Source organism: Homalodisca vitripennis, chromosome 4 (genome assembly GCF_021130785.1).
Source record: "Homalodisca vitripennis isolate AUS2020 chromosome 4, UT_GWSS_2.1, whole genome shotgun sequence".
NCBI lineage: Eukaryota > Metazoa > Arthropoda > Insecta > Hemiptera > Cicadellidae > Homalodisca > Homalodisca vitripennis.
Window position 1 is genome coordinate 191,835,198 of NC_060210.1, and position 19,215 is coordinate 191,854,412.

The window sequence follows — 19,215 nt, forward strand, 5'->3', positions numbered from 1 at the left end:
TACTCTGGTATTTCCAGTTTATTGCAAACACCCGGTCATAAAGTTAGGGCTGTTTCCAGACTGTAATAAAACCACGAGATAACCGCAGTTTTTACAACCACAGTCTTGAGCAGGGCATTTGTACTTCTCTTTTTAAATAGGATGATTTAATGCTATATTATTTATTGTGTTCCTAGACATTGATAAATTTAGGAGGGTGGTCATTTTTTAATGGGAATGCTATTGGTATAATTAATGATTATAAAACACAAAAATGGTTATTTTAAACTGTCCAATTTAACACAATATAGACATTAATAAACTTAGGCGAGGTGGTATTTTTTAAATAGGAACGCTATTTGAATGTGTAATGATTATAAAACAAAACATTCGTTATTTTGAAGCGTTAAACTTAACAAAATGTATGCAAGTTTAGAATCAATACTTTTATAATGTAAGATTGCATTTATTATCAATTAAGTACGTAACGTTTTTTGTATATAAATAAAGTAATATAAGGTATTTATAATAAATGAAAGCATTATAAATAAAGTTTTGATTTTTATCAATTATTAAAATTAAAAACATTTATATACTAATAGAAACTTAAATAAACATAAAACATGTATGTTTTATTATATTTTATTGTTATTATAATCCTTTTTACCAAGTAAATTAAATCTGCAGTGTGTATACTTCGTATGTTAAAGTAGAAGTTGTGTAAACGAGATTGTCTCATCGGTCTATGGTTAAAAACTGACACGGTTTTTGTATTTGAATTTTTTACCTGAATGTTTAACAAAATAATTAGCGGTTGCAATCCTCTTATTTGGGCACAGTTTGTGTCTGAAATGAATTTCAAGTGTTGCAAAATACAACAATGCAAATTTGGACTTACAAAATTATAAGTATTTTATAAGTCGAGGAACGAGAAAAATGACGACGCTTCGTAGACATTAGGTAAGAGCCATAAGTCACATCAGCCATTACTGTCAGCGGAAGTGCCAATAAGACTGAGATATCCGGATGACAGATAGCTCACTGATATGAGAACTCCCTGTGCACTTTACACAAACCTGGCACGTCTGTATGACAAAACCACAGATACATCATATAATCCAAGAATTAATTTACCAACTGTATAAACCAAATTCCATTTTAAAGTCCATGATAGGTAAATTATAACATGTACTTATCTGGGTAGGTAATTAAATTAAATGCATGGAAACTTCGAGAGACTGTTTCAGATCCTATAAAATCATACTCTTACGCCAATAGCTGGTGTGTGTGTGTGTGTGTGTGTGTGTGTGTGTGTGTGTGTGTGTGTGTGTGTGTGTGTGCGCGCGCGCGCGCGTGTGTGTGTGCTTGTGTTTGACAATTTAAGTCATATATATTTACGACAAATTATTATTTGACTTACACTTTAACTTATATATTATATATAATACTTTTTATATACTCGTATAATTATGGTCTATTTGAATTATTGTCAAAAAGATTTCGTTTGTCAAGGAATGTTTTAAATCATACTCCGCGATAATTTGAAATTTAACCCCAGGACTGTTCACTTCTGGCTGGTTTATATCTTACAGGTGAACCTACCACTGGGTACAGCAAAATCCGATGATCATTTCAATCTGGGCGATGTCCAGGAGCGGCGGATCACTAACCGCAAATGTAGAGGGTGCAAGGGTAGATCGATAGGTATAGTCTATTGCGGGAGATGACTGTTGAAGTAGGTGGGTCTCTAAGTGTTAAATGATGTTGCTAGCCTAGACATAAGGGTGTACAGTCCCTGTCTGATTTAACTGGAGAGGCTGGTACAAAGCCGGCCTCCCTTTCTTTCAAAGAGACACACTGAGATTAGGTTTAGTGCACTAAACCCTTCCTCAGGGATCTCGACGGTAGGCGGACCCTATCCCCAACCTACCTATCCAGAATGTCCCGTCACTCCAGATGCAGCGCAAAAGGTTCTTTTAGGACTATGTGCAAATCCTCAGTTTTTTGTCCTAAGAGACAAAAACAGTTTAATTAAACTTGACATCAACCTATTTATATCTAAAGAATTTTAATATAGTGAAAAGTAACTAAAACCCTTTAAAAATGTTTTTTATTGACATACACGTGTTTCGGTATTCAACCACCATCAGTGTACATTAACCTCTAAATACATAATAAATAATTAAATGTACTCATGTGGATTAAACATACAATTAAAAATACTAAAAAATTTTATTAGTAATTTATTATACAGAGCACCTTATAATAATTATGCAAAATCAAAGATTTCCTTACCAAACCAAATCAAACTATTGCTTACACAAATAAAATCTTTAAAGCTTCCCTTCCACTGGAAAGCCATCTTTAGTCGACATAAGTTAAATAGAAACTACCCATAATACTATCCGCTAGTAAAGGTGATTTGAAAAGGGCGCAGCTTCAACTTGGCTGGCTTATAATAGCTAAACCAATCAGCGACCGTTTTCACTAACAGTGATCTATACGTCTTCTTTATCACAGACGGGCTGCCAAATTTTTGACAATTTGACTCTACCTTCTCTGTTTAAGTTATTTTTTCTCATTATTTCTAAGATTTCTACTATTATTATAAGTTTTTTTTGTAGAATTACACTGCATGTTTGTTTCTGAAACTGTGTTGCGCTACGGCTAATCTTTCAGTCACTTTTTCGTGTAGATATATTAAAATGTTTTGTTTCCACCAAACTAGGCTGAACTACAATTACATATAGTTTCGTTGGCTCAAGTCGTACGCAGTTGTATCATATCATTCACTGTTCTCAAATAGTCCTTATATTGTTCACATATGATAGAATAGCGTTTTGATATTGTTTCCTTAATATCCCTACAATTTATCAGTAGTTCCATAGATGCAGGGATATCGGCTGATTTTTAGGATTTCAGATTAAGATACCGGGAATACAGAGAAAAAGAAATTATACGGTCCATTATACGAAATGGATACAGCACAAAACAGATTAATACACCTTTTAACAAACAAATTACGTAAATGAAATATAGTAATGTATCAAATTCAGATCAAAGTAAAAATAATGAACGTACAAATGTAGCTAATTTGTACTGTAATAATTTATATTATCTATTAATAACTAATTATAAAAGCTGTATATTAATGATAATAATGGTATCAAAACTGACATGTCAAACATAAACAGAGTGAAATAATAACACCTGAAACTTCTGTATATAACACTAGCTGTTTCCCGCGGCTTCGCACGCTTTACGTAAGCCTTGGCCATGTATTTGCACTTCTGGTTCAAGTGCATTATATTTCTAACACCGATGTAGAGTTTGCCTTGTTGTCACGATCAAGAAAATCTGTACATGTACATGTATTTTATTATAAAGCGGTCTAACAGGCAAGCTTTAAGTTCAACTATATGTTTATCATAAAGACAAACATATATTCTAACTTAGTGCCTTCAAATAGTCTTTGGCAAATTAATACACGTAAACTGTCTCGTAATTGCAGTTTATAATGTGCAGGCGCTTTGAAAACTTTTATATTTTGCAGCGCCACCTCGTGGTGAGTTTTATAAATGAGTATAGCATATAAACCTTCTCCGTCGAAAAGTACATATACATTCAAATTTTCATAATGATCGGTCAAATAGTGTACGATTCCATAAAGGACAAACACACACACATTCATTTATATTTATAGTTGAAGTAGTACTAAAAAATAATTAAATATTAACAATGAAATACGGAAGTACTAATTTCAGTATTATCTCAAGGTTTATAGGGTATTAATTACACACATGGTAAGATCCATAATGTCGTTGTTTGTTTAGACTGCTTACTTTATCACAGTTTTACCTTTATTTAACAAATATTAAAATGTTCTCTATACAGTTAGAATGGTTTTCAGGTCTCTTTAAATAATTATTTTATTCTAATTAGTGGATATATAGTAGTTGATTGATAAGGAAGCTTTTCTGTCAATTTCCAATTTCTTTTTTTTCTGTGGGAATTTCTGATGAAAAGGGATGAACAAGGACTTTTACTATAAACGTTTAATCGGGTCAGGGATAGTTTATAGAATATATATCCCTAAGACACCGGATAGAACAGTCGAGAGTGGGTAAAATCCAGGGTTTGAAAGGGAGAGGTAGTTTCCAAGTTCAGCTCAGAAACCGAATCAATGTGAAACCAAAAACCGAAGCAAATACAGCACCGATGATCAAACGGATCAAACATGCTTTCATCATCGCAGACTCGGAAACGAAAGGGAATAAAGGGAAGGCGTCAGCATTTGCTTTAGGATGACTGTTCCACTACCTAAACGTCCCCCTAATACGACAGTTGTTAGTTCAACTCGAATTGAAGCTCGAAAACGAGGAACGCTGGAGCCAACTTACGACAAAGCGACCCAGCGGCCAAAAAAAGAGAAATGATAACTAAATAAAATCTAAATGCGAACACTAGTTCAATCAAATTCTAAACTAAGGAACGCTGGTGCCAACGTACGTCAAGCGACCCAGCGGCCTCGAAAAGATACGATAAACTAAATAAAAAACTAAATGTAAACACTAGCTCGCTCGAAATCGCGCCTAGCTCGCCTAGAGCTCAAAACTAAGGAAACGCTGGTGCCAACGTACGTCAAGCGACCCAGCGGCCTCGAACAGAAACGATAAACTAAATAAAAGCTAAATGTAAACACTAGCTCGCTCGAAATCGCGCCTAGCTCGCCTAGAGCTCGAAACTAAGGAACGCTGGTGCCAACGTACGTCAAGCGACCCAGCGGCCTCGAAAAGAAACGATAAACTAAATAAAAACTAAATGTAAAACACTAGCTCGCTCGAAATCGCGCCTAGCTCGCCTAGAGCTCGAAACTAAGGAAACGCTGGTGCCAACGTACGTCAAGCGACCCAGCGGCCTCGAAAAAGATACGATAAACTAAATAAAAACTAAATATAAACACGAGCTCTCTCGGAATCGCGCCTAGCTCACCTAGAGCCCGAAGCTCAGGAACGCTGGTGCCAACGTACGTCAAGCAACCCAGTGGCCTCGAAAAGAAAACGATAAACTAAATAAAATTAAATTAAATTAAACCTAGCCCGAAGCTCAGGAACACTGGTGCCAACGTACGTCAAGCAACCCAGTGGCCTCGAAAAGAAAACGATTAAACTAAGTAAAAATTAAATTAAATTAAAACCTAGCCCGAAGCTCAGGAACACTGGTGCCAACGTACGTCAAGCAACCCAGTGGCCTCGAAAAGAAACGATAAAACTAAGTAAAACTAAATTAAAATTACGCCTAGCCCGAAGCTCAGGAACGCTGGTGCCAACGTACGTCAAGCGACCCAGCGGCCTCGAAAAGAAAACGATAAAACTAAATAAAATTAAATTAAATTAAACCTAGCCCGAAGCTCAGGAACACTGGTGCCAACGTACGTCAAGCAACCCAGTGGCCTCGAAAAGAAACGATAAAACTAAGTAAAATTAAATTAAATTAAACCTAGCCCGAAGCTCAGGAACACTGGTGCCAACGTACGTCAAGCAACCCAGTGGCCTCGAAAAGAAACGATAAACTAAGTAAAACTAAATTAAATTACGCCTAGCCCGAAGCTCAGGAACACTGGTGCCAACGTACGTCAAGCAACCCAGTGGCTCGAAAAGAAAACGATAAACTAAAATTAAAACTACGTTTCAATCCTAGTCCAAAATTCAGGAACGCTGGTGCCAACGTACGTCAAGCAACCCAGTGGCCTCGAAAAGAAACGATAAACTAAAATTAAAACTACGTTCAATCCTAGTCCAAAATTCAGGAACGCTGGTGCCAACGTACGTACGTCAAGCGACCCCAGCGACCTCGAAAAGAAACGATAATTAAGTAAAACTAAATTAAATTATGCTTAGCCTGAAGCTCAGGGAGCGCTGGTGCCAACGTACGTCAAGCGACCCAGCGGCCTCGAAAAGAAAACGATATAAATTAAGTAAAACTAAATTCAAACTCTTCTTTACTAGTGATAGAATCTAATCCTATTCGTACTGATCTATTTTCTTGCTTACACTTTATATCTATAATTATTATTCTGTTAGCAGCTTAAGTACGTAATGTCATGTACTTATCCTATCGTTAGTGACTAGGGCAAGTTCAGGTAAAAAGCGTGTTTTGGCAGGTAAATAAGTACCTACTTACTTGCACCTTATCGTAGCGTGTGTGGGGGCGGCGACTCCGACTCGACGACTTCGACTGCTAGACACCGACCGAAAGACAGCGACCGAGAGGGCGAGGAAGCCAGGCACAGCGTACTTACGTACCGGAGTACTGGAGTCGTCCGCTGTATAAGGTGCTTCAGCCCTTGAAGCGAACTCCGGCGGATGTATCCTGAAACTCTGTGTCTTACCCGGTCGAGCCGGACCTCGTCAGCTGACGTCTCCTGCGTTGATGTTGAGCTACTGGAGTATAAATGTAGGTGGAAGAAATAAAAATCATAACATGTCATTAACTAAAAAATATTCTCCTCTCAAAACATAATAAGAATTCCTTATTTAAACCCCCTATAAAAATGACATGTTACATTACCCTAAATCGCAAGTCACCATAAACATTTAGCTGTAACTCTAAATACTGGGACTGTGCTTCCACTCTATATTTGATGGTTGTATATTGGCGAAATTTGGGTATTAATTTTCCATACGTTGAGGTCGGGCCATTCGTAATTAATTGCATCATAATTATGTACTCACTCTTCTAGATTACAGGCTAATTCAGGGACGGCAGTTATTTAGTTGTAATGCGGACTTTGATGCAAATTTTAATCTCACAGAATGTTTTAACGAAAGTTATTATGGGATTTTTCTTTTACAATAATATTTAGAATGTCCGTCCTTTTCATTTTTCTTCATTGTATGTTGGTACACGATTAGAATATAATATACTTGGCACCTAATGTTTCTGACTTGTGGAATTTGATTTCATGCTTCTTTACTGTGCATAATTCATTAATTTATGAAAGGACAGTTTATATTGATACATCAGATTTGTAAGTCCAACTTTTTCACTTCTAATTTAGGTTTGGGCTGTGGTTTATGGTGGTAGGAGCGAAAGTTTGGGTTTGAGAAATTGTTTATGTGTTAAATTATGACAACTTCAATATACAGTTGTATTTTTCAATGGTTCTACACAAATACATATTTGAAAATTGCCACAAGGTAACAGTTAAATGTGTTGCACAATAGAACTCAGCGCTGAGGAGTCTGGGCGAGAAGTGATTGTAGTTGATTGATGTACGTAACGGGAACGTGATGGAACTGACAAGTGCTACCAGCCGTGGCCATCACCGTCTTCTTCCTGAGCAGCTGAGATGTATAATGGATACTTCGCTAACGCTCTGCCAATTAGTTGTTATGATGCATGTTGATAATTTTCTTACATCTAACATAATCCTAATAAGTATTACCCTGCAATGACGGTCATTCTAATCCCTCTGCAAATTGTGTCTACGGATTAAATGTTTCTTTACATATATTGCCACATGATATATTCACGTTTTGTTCATTAAGATAGGTTTCAAAGCAAAAAAGTTTAAGTAGTTCAAAAAATAAAAGTTCGGTAAGCTAAGGAGTATTTTACCGAAAACTCCTCCTCCTCCTCTACTCCTCCTCCTCCTTGGAGGAGGTCTCATAAGGCTCCTTGGAGGGTGCCTTGAATGAAATCTTACTACCGAGTTTTAACATTTAATTTTCATTCTATTATTTTCTCGTTTTAGTCTATGAATAAAAATTTCACATTTTAAAATGTAATGTAGATTGTAAACTCTTATGTTTGCTTAAAATTTGTATGTATTTTACTATTTTTGTTGATATTATTGTTACCCATAAGACCATTGTAAAAATGTTCGCTAAGGCTCAGCCAAATCACTTGGAGTGACATGCACTACCATTGAACTCAGTGCTTCTCATATAGAAACGAAGTCTCGTGTTCAATTTTAAGTCTATATAGGTGAGTTTGTTCACGCGACATTGTACAGACATAGAGGCAGAAATGAAGTTTTTCATGCCCCATCTGTATTTCGCTAACGCTCTACCATATAGTAGTTACAATGATTGTAAATAATTTTCTTACATCCAATGATTTTCCTCTCCTGCACCTGCTCAGCCAAATCATATGGAATGAAATGCACCTTCACTGAACTCAATGTTCCTCATAGAGGATCGAAGGTTCGTGCACAATTTTAAATCTATATAGGTAAGTTTGTGTTCAAGATATCGTCGAGACAGAGGAGACAGAATTGAAATTGTTACGATGCCTATCAATAATTTTCTTACATCTAATATATTTAATTTTTCTTCTCCTTTGCCATATTATCGCCTGGTGTCTATAGAACTGAACGAAGGCTTTCGCAGACGTTATATCTGGTTTTAATTTCTTCAAGTTTTTTTAGTTTATTCAACTGATTTTATCGTCTCTGGTCGTCTAATCGTCGATCTTTCGAAAAACCTTCAAAAATTGGGATCTTCTTGTTGAAGAGTACCCTTTAGGATTATTAAACAACTTTGGCAAAAGTTTATTCTTTTTTACAATTGTGTTTGTGAATGCAGGGGCGTGACTGCAGATCGCATGATACCTCCCAATTCATAAACCGCCTCTTACAATAATCACACTATAAAATAACAGTTAAGTATTTTTCATATTATTAACAATCCCATCTTAGATATGCAAATTCGTCTATGATATTAAAACATTAATTCTAACGTATATTATATTATTTTATCAGTTTAATAATTATAACACTCCTTTATCTAACCAGTAGTACCTTTATCTTAAGCTCTTGGTGGTTGTGGTCATGTTTTATATCACACGTTTTATGACACTATTTTAAGTATACTTGATTTAGTATACTTCCCAGAATATGTATTTAATTCATTATCATGTATTTTATTCAACAGAGTTGTTGAGTAGAGTCAACCTTCGTTGTTCTCGCCCGTCACGTTCGAGGGACTTGTTCGAGAGATGGTATCACTCGACGCAGTACGCCTTCAACAGTACACTGCCAAGATTACACCGTTAAGGGAACAGTCTCCCACGTGGTTTGGATTCTTTTAGACTGAGTTTCCCTGCCTTTAAAACGGAATTGTTTAAACTGTATGCCACATGAACAATTTTATTGTTATTCCTTGTGCATTTTTGTAACTCCTTTTTTATTTTTGTTGTTGGTTCTGTCAGCTTGGAATGTTGATTATGGTGAGGGGGTTCTGATATTTATTGGTTTGCAATTGATGCTGTTTTAATCACTCATTAAAATACCTGTTGATCTTTTCCTTTTATACGAATGCCAATAGTTATATCTATTACAATATTGTCGTAAATATTTGTATGGCCTGATGTTTAGCATGGATTTCCACTTAATTTATTATTATTAGCTTGGGTTTGTTTGTAATTTTGGTCATCTTTGCATGTTGTTTATACTACTAACGATTTATATTTTGGTTATCTTTGCATGTTGTTTATACTAATAAAGATTTTTATTTATTTATACTATCATTGCATGTTACAATACATATTCGCCATATCCTTTATTGTAATTACTATTGTTAAAGGTGTTGACCGTTGAATAAATAAATAAATAAATAAATATGCTCTCATGAAATCAAAGTGAAAGAGGAAGTTGACACTGCACTTTAAGGACACCACGTATCCTGTAGAGAGAAAAAACATTGAGCGCCAGAGAGGCCCGGGAACATCCGGAACGGAACTAAACATTTTATTTTTAATTAAAACTCTCGCGGGGAGTTCTCGGTGAATAATAAATTGCTCTCGGAATGATGACGTCACTGTCTCTGTGCTGTCAATCTCGAGTATTGGGTTATTTACTAGCGGAACCCTGTGTTGTTGCCGGTTATTGTGGTTCCTAACTCCCCTAACAAGTAATATTAACTTTTAGTTAGTTTTATTCAAATAATGATCCAAGTTTAAACATTAATTTAATCTACTGGCCAATTACATTTTCACTTTACCAATTGTTTAACTAATAACTTTTATTTAAGTAAATTAACACAACTGTTTTGTGAAGTTGTCAATTAATATGTTATTAGGCTTTATGTCTGTGGATCTTAATATTAAAACAATGATTAACCTGGTTAACTCAGTGCGTAGGAGGTAATATGAAAGCTTTTTTAATTTAATTATTACCAGAATAGCTTAGATGACAGTAACAAAAGAGAGCGTAGCACAATGATATAGAGGAAACCCTGGGTAAGGAGATTAAGAGTAAATAAATGTCTGATAAAAACCAAAAAACTAGCCTCAAAACCAAGTCCTAGTTTTAGAAAAATTAAAGGATGGAAGAAGAACCTCCATTGAATTTGAGTACCCACAAAGCTATCTAACTCTATCATAAACTATCTGGAAAATGAAAAAGTATGTAATGGATCAGAAATAAAATAAGTTTTTATAGTTATATAACCAAGTATGATTAGTCATATCAATACCACTGGCCCACTAGTACAGTAATTAAAACAAGGATACGATCGTAACTAGCTGGGATACAGAACCGTTAAGAAGTTTTATAGCCTTAAACTTCAAGTACAATTCAGTAAAGGACTTTGAAACAGTCCACAAAAAGAATGGAAATCCTTAGCTGTTTACATAAATAAAGTAAACAAACGTTATGTTTATATACCGTTTACTGCTCGTGTTGTTCATTAATTTCAAATTAGAGTTTGTTATTCTTTTTTATTTGTTATAATATATGGCCGTAGTGTATGCAGTCTTTTGCACAACACTTTGTTTTTTTTCTTTGCTACAAAAATATAAAAACGTACAGTTATAACAATATAAGTCTCCAATTGGATGCACAAATCCTGTTTAAAAAAGACATGATAATTTTGTTTCACTCCTCAATTTTAAAATCATATGATTTCAGAACATTTTGTATTTTAACCATCCCTTTTCATTCTAACAATCAGACAGCCAAATATATTATGTAATAAACGAGTTAGTATTCCTAAGCAATGCGAAGGGCTTATAAAACGCACGCAAAGGATCATTTATGTTGCGTATGTCTCACCATACCACTTCTGTACACTCTCAGGTTGTCGTTCTTGGAACTCCCTTCCTCTATCGACAACAGCAGAGGAAGGCCGAGTACGGTTCTTGTTGGTATTAAAAAAATATCTGCTGGGGAGGATGACCGGTGGCACGGTGCAGGTCAGCGAGTACGGCTTGTTGTATGCAGAGAGTATGTAAGAGTGAATGAGTGATTGTAAAAAATGTGAATTTGTTTTAATTGTCATTTTGAATATTACAAATAGAGTGGGAGACGTATAAAATAAGTTATATACAATTTAAAATGTCAAATATAATATTATTTTGTTTTGAGTTTATTTTTCAATATTGTAGTGTAGATTTGATGTCAGGTTCAATCGTAAGAAAAGAACATGTGGCCCTCTGAACACACGGGAATAAAGATTAGACAATTAATAAATAACGCATCACGATTACAATTGACCAAACGCGGAGGCACCGGAAGTGCTGATTCTCCGAATTACCTGACCCTGTACGTAGCTGTAAGAGCTGTGAGAGAAAAAACTCAGGGATTTTCTTCGAATGATAGTTACTGTTACATAAGAAACCAAGACCCATTTTGAATCTATTACGTACAAACTACAAAAATATTTAAAATTAACTCTGAAAGAATGTAGTCAAATTGGAAATTTATAAAATAAATTTTATGGTTTAACAGCTATACTTATCTTTACATATATCAATGTTTTCGCTGTACAATGATATTGATATCTCTACAGGCTATATTTACAGTATTTACAGTTGATATATTTACCACTCTCCAAGATATGTTTACATGTGTTTAGATATGCACATATGTTTCCATAAAATATGATGTTACACCAATTTCCTTATATTTAACATTTTGCTGTAGTACAGACGCTAGCATAACACTAGGTACATGTCATTTTACAGTTATCTCAAAGAGTGACTTACACCTCTACAGGCTATGTTTATGGCTGATATATCGTCCACCCACCAAGCTCATTTCTTCAATAATAATTTATGTGTATAGAAATAATGTTACAGAAATATCCTCATATTCAACATTTTGCTGTAGTATAAAGACTAACATAATTACATGTATATCATTCTACAGGTATTGGTGCGTGGGATTGAATACGCAACAGCCTCTTTGTCTGTGAGTAATTAGAGACTGTCCTTTTACACAAATGAGTATTCATAAGTAAAATTTCAAAATTGTAGGTAACTACATAGCATTTTACCATCAATATTACATTTTTAACGTTTAGTTTAATATTTGTTGTATATAAGCGGACTAAATCAACGTGAATGAAATAATTTTTAAGATTATAAAAAATTGTGGGTAAAATTAAGCTTAGAAATAACACTTTGTTTAAGGAAGAAAGTATCTTTTGTTTTCCCCGACTGTGCAACTTCACTCCCCACTCAGCTACTTAATATTCATGAATTCCAGCTCACTCTCTCAACACTAGGCCACCTCATTACAGTAACCCGTGGTTTACAATTGTGAGGAGAGAACTAAATATGTTGACGTGAAAATTAACAGCGTGATGTACAATTAAATAGTGTACAATTAACAGCATGTTATATAAGAACTTAACATATAATAATGGTATAAATAACATCGTGATATGATTAGCAAATAGAGAGGAATAAGAATTTATCAGCGTGACACAAACACTTGATTCTGTGACATCACAACTAACTTTGTAACTCGATAATCAAACAGTTTCAGACGATAATATAGCTGCGAGCACCGATTACTTAATTCTGTGAAACTAAAATTGAGAAAGTGGTAAATAAAATATTATCCCATGAAAACTGAAGATTATTCCATGATGACTTAGCATACAATAATTTTGTATGAAATAAAATACACTATGAAATAAAACATTAACATTGTGACTTAAAGACTTAACATTGCGATGTGACATAAAGCATTATGACATTATGTCATTATGTCGTTATGTCATTAAGACATTATGTGCTAAAAACTTAAGACTGATATCAAAATTGTACGTTTCACAGTTCACATCGCGTCGAACAAAGTGTGAATGTTGCGTTTGGCTCCAGTTCACATACCTTTCAGTGCAATATCTGGAATCTGACGCTGTCACATACTTGCCTCCTGGAATCTGGAGTCATGAATCAAGCCTTTCCACCATAGCTATGTTATTTTTTACAAAATTAGAGTGTTAAAATAGTTCGAACTCGGTCATTTTTAATCAACAGATATTAAAGCGAAACTGCCGATGATATGCATCCGACTATACAGACTACATGGAGTGGGCAGAGTTTTATCATGATTGGTTGAAGCTTCTCCAACCAACAACCAATGTAGCCGTCAGCTTTCTTCACTTCGGCGGTACTTTTGTTGAATTATTTTCTTAAATCATTATTTTTAAGCTTTCTATTTTTATTCTTCGGTAATAGTAGGTATATTTCGTAATTACTTTTTCAAATTCTATGGCGTGCTTGTGTTCCAATACTACCATTCTTTCCATATAATAATGTTCATTTCGTGTGCATAATGCGCTCACATATAGACAATTCGTAGTGTATACAATAAAGACTGTTTCCCAATGTAGACTGAGCTGTAACTAGAAGGAGTGTCGTAGACTCTAAATGCACACAGTGGAACCACGATCTTAATTTTAACTTCGATTTAAATATTAGCACATTCTATCTAACTTTTTGTAACTAGCCTCTCCAGATAGATAGAGAAGACGAGTGAATACTGTGAAAGGGGACATACATCATAGTAACTTTAGATCATATCCCTCGACACTGTCAGTCTCACCGGAAAGATATAAATATTTACTCACTGCTGCCTCCCCACGGAAACACTTCCTCTGATTATAATAACATGTCTCACAAGAGACCCCACACTGAGTAATTAATGACCCCAGACTGACGTCACGACTCTCTTACTCCTTGTATGTCGGATTGATTGGAGTAGGCATTTCAGGTAAATTAGCGGTGTAACGAAACAGTAATTTCTTCAGATAATGTGATTATAAAGTTATATTATATTAGGTTCAGTGAAAAACATTACTTGTATCTGCCGCATTCAGTTTTCAATACAGAAACTGAATTTACTACCAGTAGTAATTTTGGCATAATTATTGTACACATTGAAGATAGACATCGTCGGCATAATTTCATCTAGTTATATTTTAATTTAGTGATACTTTCGTCAATTCAATTTTAGTTCATTATAATTGAATATATTTACTCTTACTCACAAGTTAGAAGTAAATATTGTTTAACATTTCAAACATGTCTTACAGAAAATTCTTTTGTTTTGGCAATTTAAATCGTGTTTAAAATAAACAAACTTTTTTGATATTGTGAATTTATTAAATTAAAAATTATTCTATCTGTATGTCTTTACCTTTTTATTTTAAAATTTTATACTATACATTTTTAATTTTTGAAAAAACTTACCGTGTTTCGTTTAAAGCTTAGTTTATTTGTAAAGTAGCCTGACCATGGAATATTTGATTCCGAAAGGCCTCGCAAAATAAATTAACAATTGGAATAAGTGTTCACTAGTAGTATTAAAGTAATGATACAACTTAAATAAAAAATTTTGTTCATTTTAAAAGCATTTCATACTTATAATTAAGACAAACAAGGATTTTAGGTAACTCTTCAATCTTTATACCAATCTAAATGAGCCTGGACATGTCATAATGAACAAGTTTTGTTGTCTGAATGAAAACGTAAGGTTTAATGCACATCATAATTTTTACCACAGACATAGATTAAATGAATTATGAGGAGAGATATTGTTTAATTCAGTTACAAAAGGGAGTCAGTAGCACAGCACTTCCTTACCTACTTTATATTCATGTATTCCAGGTCAGCCTCTGCTGAAGTCCACCTCATTACAGTTACCCTTAAAGTACCCTTGAGCTCAACAAAGGGCTTTTATCGTTTGAATTCTTTTTGGCAACATTCTTGTACTTCTAGTGAACCCTTGACTGAATCATCGAATGGCGAAGATTTATCTCGGTACTAAGCTCGGATGGTTGACTAAGACAGACAGTTTTGTCATCAAATAAAATTGTTTTCCTATTGCATATATAACAATCATATATTCCCAAGCTCATCCCTTCGCTGGAAACATCCCGCTTCGAGACAATTGGATATACTTCAAAGGTTTTTATTAATCACAAAAGTCGCAATTGGAAAATCGCACCTTATAAAACCTATAGTTGGAATAACATGAAACTATGCATTTTTAGTTAGCTAATAATTAGAACGTTAAAAAAACAATGAAATAAATAATATCGCTTTGTTTCCAAATATCGGCACACTTGTATAATTAAATATTTTTGAAAGAGTTACGTGTAGCTTACCATAGTTGTTGAACTTAAAAATGAATTTGCCGTGAGTACAAATGCTTTATTTTAATCAAAAATAATTATCTTAAACCAAATAATTGAGGAAATTCAGCTCTTGGGCCTGAGTATCCTTTCTTTAGTTTTTAAGCTTATTAAAATTATTAAGAAATGAATTTGCCGTGAGAACAAACGCTTTATTTTATCTTAAACCAAATAATTGAGGAAATTCAGCTCTTGGGCCTGAGTACCCTTTCCTTAGTACCCTAGTTAAAATTATTAATAAATGAATTTGCCGTGAGTACAAATGCTTTATTTTAATCAAAAACAATTATCTTAAACCAAATAATGGAGGAAATTCAGCTCTTAGGCCTCAGTATCCCTTTCCTTACATAAGAAAGAAGAAACATCAACCATAAAAAAAAACCGTAACACTTTTATTTTTAAAACAAAAGGAATAGTTTATCTTATATTGAGTGCACTCTGATAATAATACAAATATATGAAAACTACCCAACATTATAAATTCAATTCATTATAATTATGCTATTTAAAAAGTGTTAAAAATTAAAACTGAATTTGTGTCACGTAGACCCTTATAAGGATGCAAAGTCTAACCGATTGTTATATTGACAATGACTGTACCTGGCTGCCGATACATCACAGAACTTGACTTCGGTTTGTAAAGTTTATTTAGATACACTTGATGAAATCAATGTACTGTTAACAGAACAAAATGTAATAAGCCTACCTGTATAATATTATAACTCTGTTTCATTAGTTAAAGACATAATTTCATTGATTGGATTAATTAGGATTATATTTGTATTCTTATCTAATACTCGATGAGGTGGCTGCACTGCACGATATAGACAATGACGTAGAATCAGGTACCTGTTCCCCATTCCCGGAGATATAATATACGTCTAGTACATCACCTGACATGGCCTGATCAGTCGACTCATTTCTTTCTTTGTTTATGTTCGTCTGCATACACGATACCTTTCGAATTTATTACCATAGAGTGCTGAAATTTTATATCTGTGTAGAATATGGTCATCATTGTTCACTGGGAATGAATCTTCGAGCCAGGATATCCGCTGGGGCGACCGCGAAACTTCTTTCGCAGACGTGTGGCGTGCGATTAAACTTGTATAACACGTACAAACTTGTAGACAAAACCAGCTACAAAACTATACACATGTACAAATGCAATGGAGATGTTAGAGATTTTGTGCTGAGAGAAAGTAAACAAGTTAGCTGGTAGGTGACGAACGACAGGAACAACGAGGGCGGACTGTCGCGGTTCTGGTGACTTATTGAGGAAACTCTTCCATTTCAGAACAAACTTGTTATCATCTTCTCCCGCACCCCCTCTTCACCAGTTGAATTGAGGGTACATTCTTCCTTGAGAATTGTGTTCTATCTAAAGTATGGCAATGACGGAACGTCTTAACGTTAATACGAAATATGTGGTTAGTAAACAAGACCTGGCCCTCAAAATAATCACGTTATCTTCTCTGAAATACTGCATTTCCGGTAGAAAATAACCAATAAAGTACTATGGCTTCTTGAACCATTTATCTACTTAAAATTTTAAACGAAAAAATAATATTTAAAATCTTACAAAACTGGTAAAATTGTTTTGATACGGTATTTTAACTATCCTAAGTACGTGTAAACTTAAAACTGTAATAAAAACATAACTGTACTATAGAGTATTTTTCGTTTAATATTCAACCCCAAAAAAGCAAAATATCTATTTATATTTAAAACCAATCGGTGATTGTTCCATATAATTAAAATATAAAACTGCTGCAATTATGGACTCATCTGAGTGTGAATTTATATTTAGCTGAGCGTTAGCAAAGCGTATCACTCATAAGGTTCATTTATATACAACCATTACTACTCACTGCATGAAATTTTACTGAGCGTGAGCTAATGATTTTATATGGGTAACCATGGTAGCAACGAGGAAATAGAATTAAAAAAAAAGTCAACAAACTAAGCACAATCATAGGATTTGCCCTATAGTCCTCAAAACATGCTACACCAGCTTTTGGTGACGTTGTTGAGTAAACGTTTATTCGTAGACAAAGAGAAACCATAGAGTGGAAAGTCAATGTCAGGCGGTGAGAAGATTTTATTTCAGCGTAGACTTACATTGTAGTACCCTCCGTAGCTCAACAAAAGTGTTATTATATAAACACTGATATTAAATGCATCTTAATGAACTACAGACTTGAAATTGTACACTCATCGTCAGAGAAGCCTGTCACGCGACACGTGGTGTAGCGTACTCCAACTGTGTATGTAGTTCTTCCTCTAATAACTTAAAACGACGTATAAAAAAGTGATTGGTAAGGAACTTGACAAATCATAAAGATTAAAAATTTAGTTTAATACTGTAACGTCGTTTTAAGTATTTAAAGCTAGGAAATATAGTTTCATAATTTTAACCCTTTCGAGACCCTCTCATTTCGACCAACACTAAAACTCGCATCGAAAAAATTCTATAAAATACAATCAAAACAAAAACCAAATTGTCTGCTTATACATTGCAAATTGCCTTTTGGCTCCGTGACTATTATGAAAGGATCTGTCATTAATTGTACATTGAATTAATTACTCTTACCGGTCATCATGCCGCCCATTTCCCTGACCTACTTAAATGACTAAATTATATAAAGTTGATATTAATTCATTAATTCATATACCATGCAAGATATCATTTCACATTGAACACATTCCACACGAAACTGCCACCAAGCAATATATCACTCGCTACAATGATGACAAGCCAGGATAGCTCGGGCCGCCCGTATATTGCATGTCAGACCTCACTCGTCCAGTAAGTCATATGGAAAGCATCAAGATGACGTACAATAGCGAGTAATCTGCATGTCGGTCTTGCCAGCGACTTTACGATTATCAATACTACGATTTACAACTACTATTTTGTGTTTTGGCATGCAATGAATATTTAAGTAATATGAATCAATTTGTATGTTATAAAATCAGCTATTTTACTTTAGTATTTCATTTTATATCAAACAAATACCATTATCAAAACTAACATTGCCGTATTTTAGAATCTATAAAATGGTTTAATTACCACACATAACGCAGCTATGGTGGGAAGGGCTGATTCAATGTAAATGTTGAATTTAGGTCCAGTTCACCTTTCTCTTACGTGTAGCATCTGAAATTTGATCTGCTTTTGCAGACTTGACTCATATAATCTGCATTCATGTTCGCCTGAATGGATCCAAAAATAGTCGGCGACAAAAAGGTCAAAACAAACCCCCCTCCCATCGTTTGGACACCAGACACACCCAGACTATAAAATATAGTGTAATCCAGGTGAAGAGGTATTCTCATTGTCTCATCAGGTGAACAATAATTTAGTTACCGTTCAAACGAGAGAACAGTTTTAAAATCGTGTCGTTATTCGTCCTTCTGCCCATTAGAGCAATACATGTTTATAGGAATTTCCTAGAAGTTTGGTACTTAGGTTCCTCTTTGTCCAAGTAATAGTCCTGTTGATTCTGGGGAGTAAACGGCAAAGGGCAGCCCATCCTTATGAGCGGTAGCTTTTGATAGAAAGGTCCTAGGGACTTGAATGTTTCATGTAGTTTTTGTAATGCAAAACCTTCGAGATTGCATGCCAGGTCGTGGGTACGTGGGTAACTGCTAATATATATATATATATATATATATATATATATATATATATATATATATATATACCTTAAGGTTCGAAATATATAATTTATTAGAACCAGAATTGCTCCTACAAGCTCAAAACCTTAACTAAGAATTATTCACAATTTTACTTAACCTGTCATCT